The sequence below is a fragment of the Parasteatoda tepidariorum genome, chromosome 4 (genome assembly GCF_982258835.1).
Source record: "Parasteatoda tepidariorum strain Cologne lab strain chromosome 4, Ptep-v5.0, whole genome shotgun sequence".
NCBI lineage: Eukaryota > Metazoa > Arthropoda > Arachnida > Araneae > Theridiidae > Parasteatoda > Parasteatoda tepidariorum.
Window position 1 is genome coordinate 19,089,614 of NC_141758.1, and position 12,169 is coordinate 19,101,782.

The window sequence follows — 12,169 nt, forward strand, 5'->3', positions numbered from 1 at the left end:
ATGGGTACAACATGCATTTGCAGAGTTGTGTGCACAATTTAAGGCTTATAAACCTTAGTCATGTAGAAGGACAGATAGCATAATACTGAAAAGGACAGCATGATGATTCATCCAGGGTATCAGCGGGATTCCAACCCGCAACCTCTACGCTTTGCAAAGTGTTAAGCGGGCGATACAGTCTGGTAAGGAAGGCATTGCATTTTACTTCAGTTGACTTTGAAAAATGTTTTGATGAAAGAAGGCTGTTTAACCCTTTAGAAGGCCGTTGGAAGTATAATGAATACCACTTTTAATTTAGGTTTCCATTTCTTAACTTGTTAACATTAGTTGTCTTAAAGTGGGTTTGAATAAAATTGGTAACCATTTGTTAGTTTAAAAAAGCGTATAAAAGATATAAAATACATAATTCCTTTTGAAGTTTGTAGCATTTTTAAAATGTATTTTTATTCTTAATTTAATAAATAAAGAAAAATAAAAGTCAATAAGTTCCTAATAGGTCGTGTTCAATATATTTACCACCGAAAAAATGGAATTCAAATAAACTGAATGATTTGCTTTTCTTATATAAAATACTATTCTTAAAACAATTTCGATTCCAAAAAAATTTTAATTTATCTTTACTAGAAATAAATGGCCCATGAAAGGGTAAAGGCAAAAATTTAAATTTCCTTTTTTTATAACGATTTTGAATTTTTACTAAACAAATCAAAACATATTATTGGCTGTTCTTGCCATGGAAAAATTTCCAAGTCAAAAAGCAAAGTTAAAAAACAACAATTTAAAAGATGGAACCCATGCAGCAGAGATAAGTATTAATTACGTGAAAATAACGTTATAATGCCACAAGGTTAAAAGCAAAAAAACGTTTCCACCGAACGTTTTATTTACGTTTCAAGTGGTAGTCTCGAATCCGTTAAATAAACGTTAAAATTTGGGTTATTTTTAACGCAAAATTGACGCTTTTTTGCCTCTAGTTTGACTATGGTGAATTTTGATACCAATCTTTGACGTTAATTTAACGAAGTTTGTTTCTTTTTTATCGTATTTTTTACGCTAATTTAACTAAGTTTTTAACGTGAATTTTCAGTTTTATAAGATCCGTCTTTTTCACCATGAATATTTACGTGTTTTTAACGCTTATTTTTATTAAAATAACGCACATTTAACGTTATTTTAACCAAAATACAAACGGATTTAATCCGTACAATTTACGTATTATTATCAATATTTTTAACCCTTATTTTGAGTTAGGTGAATTAATAAACTTTTCGCGTAAATTTAACTAAATTAATTTCAATTTTAACGTAATTTTAATTTTTTTTTAACTAAGAAGGGAAGAAACCATTCCGTATTTTAATGTTTACGCTGCACTAAAAAATATAGCATTTAAACTTTTAATTCTTATCAAACTAAAACTAAAATAACGCAAAACAGCCGATATTAATGCTTTTTTTTAAGAATCCTAGAAAAAGCTTTTTGTTTTTAATCTCATACTTTTTGTAAATTTTTACAATTCAAATTATAACTCAACGAATAAGGAATGCAAATCTTACTACATCTTCACAGCAACATACTAGTTTATTTACGAAGTTTCATGTCTCTCAGGAATTTTTAAAATTTTTCATGCCTAAAAGTTTGTAATATAAAGAATTGGTAGGAGAAAAAATTACTCAATACTTACATGATTTTCCAAACCCCTATGGAAAAAATAATTTTTTTTTTAGTTCAAATTAATAATTAAGAAGTCTACTGCTCTCCTTAAATCCATGTTTCTAAATTGCTTGCTTGAAATTATCTACTCTTCTGGAATGCTTTTGGGTTCATTATTTTTTTTTTATTTTTTATTTTTTAGCTTGAAAAATTTAACTAAAATTTACTTTAACACACACATGAAGTAAAAAAATATATATATTAACCAAATTTACCATTTGATTTGTTTACTTACAAAAATTAAAATTTTTCTAAGTCGTATGTTCGTAAAAATTACAATTTTTAATCCAGATGAGCAGTTAACTTAATAATTTTAAATACAGAAAAAAACATTAAATCAAATAAGATTTATTAAGTTTTATTTATTTTACAACTATCATACAATATACAGATTTACAATTATAACACATCGCCACAGATCTGAAATATATCTATTCATAACTTCTTCCACCCTGCTGTTAGTATCACCTCTTCACTGCAATGTACCTGGAAAACAAATAACTATTTTAGCATTTGAAAAAAAAATATGCTGGACAATAATATTAAAATGTTTCAACCAACAGTAGATTTCTAAAACGAAGCAATACTGACTAGATAAAATACAGAGTTAAATAAAATGTAAAAAAATAATAATATTAAAACTGTTTATTATTTTCATGGAATTTCTACTAAATATATATCGATTGAGTACATCCAAATATTTAGATATAAGAAAATCTATTTTACAAATTTTACTCACATATTACACGACAAAATTACATACATATACAGCACAAATCTGAATTAGAATAGTATTTAACAATTTTTTTTATTTTTTATCCTAGCTAAATCTTACATTAAAGCCAACAGCAAGTTATAAACAAAACAAAAAATTATTTTTTGTGTGGCTCGGAGGAGAACTCCTCCAGGCTTTTAGTCTGGTGTTGTCGGCTGCTATGGTAACAAGTAAGGGCACATTTCTAATGGGGGAACAATGGAGAAATAAAGGTGTCAATTGGTTTACCCCCGCTGATCTAAAATCAAGACAAAACTATTCACAAAACACCCCTATTTGAAATGACTTTTTCTCATAACCACAGTACTTGCCACGACTTTCTGTTTATTTACTTATCATCAGAATTTTATTTTCCTCTCTCATTTTTTTCTTGCTCCTTAGCTGCAATTTTCATTCCTCTTCAGAATATTTTGCAAGAACTTTGTAGTTCAGAAACACAATTCCATTAGTTTCAGTTACGTAATTTTTAATTTCTCATTTATTAAAACAGTAAAAATACTATGCCTTTTAACACAAACAGTATCTTTAATATACAAAAGGAGTAATTTTAACAAATTCAGTAATTTATTAAACTATATATTATTTAGTTCAAGTGAAGAATTACATTTTACAATTGCCTCTGTTAAAGCTTTTTTAAACAAAAAATGGTTAATTTAAAAGTTCTTTAATTTCTGGAAAATCACTGCTAAAACTTAACACTTTACTCCAAAATACATTAGAAAGCTGTTTGGAGATTTAGAAATTCATTTCGACAACGGAATTCTTAGTAATGGTGGGGCATTAGCTTCCAGGGTGGGAAAAATAGGTTCTGTGTTCCTTGACCCTAGTGTGTTACTATCAGGTTGCTTGGGGGCAGTAAATACCTTATTTGTTTAAACCACTTTAAAAGGACAGGATAAAAAAATTTTAAAAAAAAATTTACACACAAAACACAGTTTTTGGAGAAATATTTTAATAAAAATTTCTTCGAAAAATGTGATAAAATGAAAGGAACACAATGGTGTTAGTTAATTGTAGCAACATGACAGAATGTTTGGAGTAATGCAGTATAGCAATTTTGGACTATAGAAACAATTCGGAGGAACAGCTTTAAACTTAAAATTGTTTAACAAAATAATAATTTTATTCTTGGAACTAATTAGAAATTATCGTTCTTAATGCTGCATATATATATATGAGCAAAACAAAATTACCAACTTTCCACAACCTTGCAAAAAAATTAAATTAAAAATTTTTTTGAACAAGTATAGAGCAGATATATCAAAAAAAGTTTTAACTTATTTAAAGATGTGAAAACAAATATATATTTTTTGGTCAAACTGTAATTCATATAGTTTGTAGTAGTGATAATTTCCATTGCATGAACTACTTAACTTACGAGATATATAAGTTTTCTGCAATATTAGACATTTAACATAAATTTTACTTAATAGTTTTTGTTAAAATAAAAAGTTTGAACATAAGTATGCTAAATGTAAACAGTAAAATGCAAGAAATTATAATAAATTAATGAAGACTAGTCAGGCTAACTCTTTTAGAAAAAAGTAAGCATTTTTTGCAACCTTGATATACACAATGAATCGTGTTTTAAAACATTTTAATCATTAATACTTTAACACCAAATAATAAACACAAAAAACATTCACTTGGTAAAAATAAGATATTTAGATAAAAGATGTTTTCAAACAGTATGAAATCAAAAATTTTTTCATTTAATGTAAGCATTATAATATAGTGCAGAAGTTATTGAAAAAAAAAACTTTATAAAAATAAAAGTGATTATTAATATTTTTTTATTGTGATGATTATTTACAAAATGCGAAGAAGCAAATAAAGTGTGTGTTTTCCCACCAACAAAATATGAGAATATCACCCATAATGTGATACTATGATACTTTATAAAAATAAAGTATCATAGACAGATATGTCATATAAATAGAAAATATCATAGGTATAGTCATAGATATAAAATCATTGATTAAAGTTAACAATATTGAAAGTTCAATTTCTCATATGCGGAATTGTAGAAAACTGCAGAAGTACACAAATAAATAAATAAATATAAACATATATACAATTGGCTTTTTTAAAAATTGAAACAAGGATAATTTGAAATCTTGTGGCAGAATGTTTTTGAGCTATCTGCGACTAAACTCTCCAGCACTAATATCTAATTGCAAAATACATTTAATACAAACAAACACACATGTTGCTAATTTAAAATGGCAAATACTCTGTGTTAACAAAAAAAAAAAAATAATAATAATACTGATTTTCTTAATTTAGCATGAAATATTTCTTTTTAATATTATGGGTGATATTCTCATATTTTGTTGGTGGGAAAACACACACTTTATTTGCTTCTTCACATTTTGCAAATAATCATAACAATAAAAAAATATTGAATATCATGAAATCCATAGTAGTAATTGCCCCCCTCCCCCCCCCCCCAAAAAAAATATATGATGTAATTATGTAAATTGGACTGCTCAAAAGCGTGTTACACTTTGAAATTAGGTTGTAATAAATAATATCGTATAAAAAATATTAGATTTAAAAACTAAGGAGAAATCAACATCTATAACTTCCAAAAATTAGATAGAATTTCAAAAAAATAAATAGATAGCCTTAAAAAAATAGATACTCAAATGCACGATTCGAGTTTTCCATATTGTTTAAATATATCAAGATGGTTAAGAACCAAATGAAAATCAGTATCAATAACTGCCGAAAATATCATCGAAACGTTACGTCGATTTATGATATCAGTGAAAATTGAGTGTGCCAAAAACTGATTATCAAAATGCATGATTCAAATATTGCATGTTCAAATATTTCTGTAAAAAAGAAATGTAATATTTTCTTCTTTTCAAGAGAAAAATCCATAGCTGCAAACCTCTAGTTATAAAAATGCTGATGATAGACAAGAAAAATGCAGAAGGTTCGCAACTGCATACTAATTACTAATAAATTTATTTTTAAAAAAATACTCCCCTTTTTTTTAAAACAAGAAAAGGTAAAAAAAATTTTTAAAAATTTTGACCAGCTACTTGAAGGTACTATATTCATTTATTAATTCTTGATTAAAGGGAAATATATAAAATTTTAAGACACATTAAAATTAGTTTAATTACACTATAATAGTATGCACTATATATAAACTCAATGGAAATTATGGAGAAAGAATTACATCAAAAAAAATTTTTTTTTGCAAAGATCCTTTAGTAGCACCTTTTGCTTTAACTAAAAATTCTTTCAAAACAATGTATTTCTTCTTTAGACTTAATTATTAAAAGTTTTTCGAGCAGACTGCTCATCAGACATTGATGAGCAGAATTGAGTCCTAGTTTTTTTACCACAGAAAACAACCTTTCGCATTCAGCATTGCTGTGGGGTATAGTCAATACAGTCTGACTTAAACAAAATACTAGCTATCGGGCGACCGGGTAAAATGCAGAAGATCTTATCTTCTGAGCGTAAAAGCAGAAAAAAATAGCTAAAATAAGTAAATATGCGGATAGCTTCTGCAAAATGCAGAAGGGTTGGCAGCTATGAAAATCTCTATGCAAGAACTATGTAAAATTCTGCAACAATGTCGCCGTGCCGTTGCGATTCTGCCACGGAGATTTGAAATACTAAGCAATTTGTATAAATCTTAATTCCCCGAGAATTTCCAATTGATGTTGTTAATTCCTTTTATAATTCATTTGAATGTTTGGTTTGAGTAGCCTCAGCCTTTAAATGATTCATCATGTATGATCGCTGAAGAATTCATAAAAGCAAAATAGAAGTTTCAGAATTTGTTTAAACTTATCAAAGACTATGAATAAAAAGACTAATTTAATGCAGATAAAGCACATATTTTTTAAGTGCCAGTGAAATAAAACATTGGAACAGCAAATATAGTGGAGGTAAAAACAGTAACAGTTTACCATTCTACTTGATACTAACGGTGAATCTTACACCAGAAACTTTTATTATAAATATAGTGCAAATGCTGATGATTGTGCATCAAATCATTAGGATTCTACAGTACATGTAAAATATATTTACAATATATGATAATTCATTTTAAGAGACAAGTTTTTGAGTACTTTTATTTGTTGTTATTGAAGCATGGGCAGCCTATGTAAACAATTTTTAATTACTATTTTTAATATCAGTAAAAGTTATTTGAAATAATTTTTAACAGTTGATTTGTTCATGTTTATAATTTCAAGAAATTTTTTTTACCCATTTTTAAGTACAAGAAAAAAGGAAACAATTCAAATACAGTTATTTCTTTAGACATACTTAATTCAGGAACCTTCAAATGAGACTTGATGGAGCTTCATACTCAAAGCCAGATCCTTTCCAAAGACCTTCCTCAGAAGTACATCAATAGATTATGAAAAAGAAAATTCATTCAGTTAATATGTTTAAAAACATAGAAATTATTCAAACATATTTTGTTTTGTTTATACGGGCATATTTATTATTCAGAACTAGCGAGGTAAGGAGTAATGGTTTGGCAGAATGTTAGCTAAAAAAATGGTGAAATGCAGAATATATTTCTATAGCAATATTTTTTTAAAAAAAAAATTCATTAATAAATATTTTTTACGAATAAATAAGCTTATTTATAATTGGAAATTACTCCATGCTTATCTATATTAGTGGAATGGGCTAAAGGGAATACAAAAAATTAAACAAGAAATACTTATAAAAAAACTAAAGTTATAAAGTAAAATAGAAAGAAAAAAAAATATCATAATTGTTACAACAAAGCTTCTATGCTAAGAATAATATTTTCTGCAAAGCAGTATCCATAAAGCAACATTAACTAAAATATAATCTATTAGAAATATGTTATTAAAATGCTGTGTTACTAACAAAAACAAAAGATTATATACAAATGTAAAACAGAAAAATCTATTTTAATTCTCAAAATAAAATTTTAAAGCTTTACATCTCAGCTTTCCAATTATCATATTTTCCAGATAAGAATAAAGTCATTAGAAACTTTCTTAATTACTGTGTCATACACTTAATAAAAACAAAGTTTTTTAGAAATGTAAAAAGCTAAGTAAAAACCAAGACAAAAATTGTTTAAAAGAAAAATCTAGCAATAAAAATTTCAATTGAACTTTTTCACCTACAAGGGGTCTGTCTACGTTTTTCTGAGAGGTACCTATTTTGTGAAAATTTAGATATAATTTGTGAAAAATTAAAAACTATATTAAAAAATCAACACAAAAATATGGATTTATCGTTTCTTAAGGAATACGAAAATAAAATTATAAGAAAAAGTATTTTGTGAAACTGTTTTTCCTAAAGTTGATTTTGTGAAGGTACCGCTAAACGGTAGTAAATTCGGCCTAGACCAGAGGTGTCAAACTCAATTTTGCAGAGGGCCATATATTAAATTTAGAATATGTAGGCGGGCCAGATGCAAATAAAAAAAATGTACTGAATTATTATAAAATTTTCTTTATCTAATTATATAGTTTATAATATATGGTTGTTAAAAATCATATCAAAGTTATAAAAGATGGTTATTATTTTGTGCTCGAGGATCCAGATACGTGACTTCTCTCGTTTTTGACAAGCTCATTGATGTCCGGTTTCATATTTGTTATAATTATTTTAAGAATTGATTGGAGATGTTCATTCGTAAGTCTTGCGCGATGTTTGTTCTTTTTTATTTTCATGACGGAAAACATCTGCTCCCATAAATAGGTGCTACCAAACATGCTGCATGATTTTTTAATTCTGGGTAGTTATCCAAACTCTTGAAATACTGTGCATAAAATGTAAGAGCGTTAACCTCTTCAAATTTTTCTTTCAAAATACTGTCCGATTGAAGATTTATCAACTCCATTTGCAAATGAACTGGTGTCTGTGAAGCTTCAAAATCGAATGGATTGTTGAAAATTGGGAATTCCGTTTCATTCATTTTGTGGAAGCCTTCAAAACGATTGTTGAATTCCGTGATGAGATTTTTCAGAAGTTGAGAATATTGATCCAATTTCTTTGTGGTTCACTGTGCCAAATGATTTTAAATGAGGGTAATGATCCAAAGTTTGATTTTTACCTGATTTTCCCACAGCCTTGACTTTGTTTCAAAGGCTTGAATACATGAATACATTTGAGTGACAATCAGATTTTACATTCAGATCAGTCAAGTGTTAATTCATGTCTACCAAAAAGGCACAATCAATCCACTAGTCATTGTCATAATCAATTGGGTTACCTTTTTCTAACATGAAAGCTTGAATAGGGTCACGTAATTGAAAAAATCTTTCTAAAACTACTCTTCGACTTAGCCAACGAACTTCGGTGAAATTAGGGACATCAAAAAAATTTTCGTCCAAATCTTGTAAAAACTGCCTGAACTGTCGGTGATTTAGTCCTCTGCTCCTTATAGAATTTACTATTTTAATTATAGGTTGCATGAAATGGTCCATTTTTAAATGTTTGGATGCGAATGATTCCTGATGAATTATACAGGGAAATCCCACAAAATTCCATGATGCTTTCTGTTTTAATTTAGTTACAACTCCCGAATGTTTGCCAGCTTTGGCAGGAGCGCCATCCATAGTTGTGCTGCTAAGTATATTCCAGTCGAAGATTCCGCTTGTTGCTAAGAAATGGCGTTACTGTCTATCTCTCTCGCTTGTCTAGGCACGCGCTGCCCTTGAAATTACTTATAAATGTAGTGTGCACATTTCAAAACTTCCGTAGAGAAATCGAGTGAAGTCTAAAAGCTCTAAAAAACACGATTCTTCTTTCTGTGACACATCGCGTTCGCGGGCCGTATTGATACGAACCGGGGGCCGGATGTGGCCCGCGGGCCGTATCTTTGACATGACTGGCCTAGACAGACCCCTGCCTAGGCATGTTTTTAGAATACAGTAACTATAAAAGAATTAAAAAAGTTTTAAGCAGCAATGTAAATTTAAATAAAAGCTTGAATAAGAATAATTCTAAAGATAATTTAATATTGAAAATTAGTGCAATTATTTTCCTTATCGTGTTAGCTGATAAATTTCAAAAACTGTTTCAAAAATAAGAAGAAAAATTTCCAGTAAATGTTCAACTGGGTGATTTTTTATTATTTTTTTTTAAAGATATCATGTTGCAAAATAAATAGTCAAAAGACTATTTTGTCCATGTGAGATTTTCTCTTGCAATAGCTTGTTAAGACGATACTTCCACGACATTTTGGCTGAAGAACCATCTGCTATACTCTTGTAAAATTTATACCAATCAAGCGTGTTTAACCCTCGGTTCTTTAAAAAGGTAAAGTTAAAAGAAACTGCCATGAATCACAACTGCTACTACTCAACTGTTTTAAAAATGCAACAACTAATAGTTTTTATACTTTATAAGACAATAGTAGGTAAGTAGATAAGACAGCTCAAATTAATAACAATATGACAGGACTGTTTCACACATAAAACTTGTCTCGTCTTATTTGCTAATAAAAATACCATCTCGTACTGAGTAGGCAAAACAGAAATAAAAATGCCCGTATCATGATCTGCCGGTGAATAATCACTATATCTTCTAAGCAACTTCCATGCAGCAACCAGGAGGAACTAAAAAAAATTAACGGACGGAGATCAACTTGAAGAGTATAACTCGTAGCTACATTTTGCACACCTTTACATATTCTTTTAAAAAGTTAGCAGTTGGCATAACTGCTCACAATACAGAAGTAACCCTAATAGGGGATTAAAAGTTTAATGAGTATTTCTATGTTGTTACCTATGGCTAAATATTCATAAACTTCCAGCGATCCACGAAAAATTGAATATCTCAGAATGGGAATAACTCAAAGAATATAAGTTGTAGCAACCCTCAGGAAAACTTCTACTACATACTTCTTTTTAAATTTTTGCAAAGTACAAAATCTTATTTTTTTTTTTTTTTTTGCTTCAACATTTTTAGTTGGCACAAACTAGTTCAAATAGGGAAACATCCCCTTTTATTTGATTCATTAAATCAGGGGATAAATGAACAACGGCAGAATAATCGGCACGTGTTGGCAACTTCTGGTATCGGAGAAACTGAAAGAAAGAAAAAAAATCACAGAAAGGGACCAACTCGAAAGATATAACTTGTAACCATCTGGCAAACATTTATGTTTTTTTTGTTTTTTTTTAAACTTCAAGTTTATATCTATTTGGTAGCTTGGCTATAGTAGTTTGTGCGACAGATTAAGATACGGAAATATCCCCTAAAATTAGTGAAACTGAAAAATTTACATTATAAATCTAGCTAAAATTCTTTTCTACTCTGGAAAATTTGTTTATCATCACCTGTGGCAGAATAATCAACAAGTCTTGGTAACTTCCAGTGGCTATCATCACACTGAAAACAAAACATGGGTAGAAACTAAGGGTATATCTTGTAGCCACTACCCCCTGGCAAACCTCTACATGTTTTCTTTTTTAAATGTATGCAAGTTTGAAATCCACAATAGTAGGTACAGTACAACAAATCACAGATGGAAAATATCCCCTCTACTCATATTTTTGTGTGTGAAGTCAACCATGATTAATAACATTTAAGTATTATCTTCAGAATAATGCTTATAATTGTTACTTTTTGTTAATTGTTATTTATTACAGCAACAAAATTTGCCAGGTGAATAAAATAATGCAGCATTAATTTAATAATTTTGATAATTAAAGCTTTAAAACGGAAATTTTCTTTACAAAAGATCGCAACTAGTTTAACTTATTTCAGATTAATATTCCTTCATTAAGCTTAGGTGCCATCAGAATACTTTTAAAATATTCATGATTTTATTAAAAATATCTCAACTGCATAACAATCGTATATAAGGGTCTGTATTTCATCTCTTTACATTTTATGCTCAGTAAATGAGAATCAACAAATTCTCTTGCTTTTTTCCAAAATCGTTACGTTTTGTCATAGTTTGTTAAACTTCGCAAATGATAGGCTTAGAATATTTGTGTTTATTTCAAGCAGAATTAACTACAATAATTTACTTTCTTTGATAGTGAAGCATTATAATGAATTAACATTCTAAATAGTAAAAATTAAAGTAAGGAATAAAAGAACTTACCATTGAATTCGGCGTATGTAAATCATAGAGTTGATATAGTAGTAAATACACTATAGAATAGCTATATCACGCGTGCAACAAATGTAAATAAGCGTTGTCTAGTGTAGGGGTAGCAGTCCTTGTGTAGAAATTGTGCCCACGGAAAAGGAGTGAAAAGTTGAAACTCAGTATCATTTAATGCATTTGTAAAACAAAAACTCAAATAACTGGAAGCAATGTGGAACATTACTTTTGAATCTATATTGTGAATCAATTTATTTCTCGTCTATTTTTGATTTTTCATCTTATTTTTCTTATTATTATTCTAATTAAACCTGGAATAAAATGCTACATTGTAGAATAACTTTCATATAATATTTTTAATAAAGTTAAATAAAACTGTCGAGCATTTTTAAAAAATTATTACTATTTTACATTTTTAAAAAAGTATTACTATTTGTTATGTAGTGTTATTATCATTTCAGAGATATAATAGTATTTTATTTTAACTAGTATAATATTATTTGAATAGCTTGTACATAAAAAACCCCAATTTTAATGCTTTTTATAATTTTTATGAATTCATAAAAATTGCTGTTTTATGCTCTGGAAATGTAAAATTTTTATAA

General features: G+C 28.3%; 1 long non-coding RNA gene across 1 annotated transcript; it reads right to left on the reverse strand.

Annotated features, from left to right (window-relative positions):
- Positions 1-2,052: 2,052 nt before the first annotated feature.
- Positions 2,053-9,517, reverse strand: LOC147810770 (uncharacterized). The gene is made up of 2 exons (XR_015432956.1): positions 6,779-9,517; positions 2,053-2,196 (listed from the first exon to the last, which is right to left on the reverse strand). It is a non-coding gene; the product is annotated as an uncharacterized LOC147810770 (long non-coding RNA).
- Between the last annotated feature and the right edge of the window lie 2,652 nt (positions 9,518-12,169).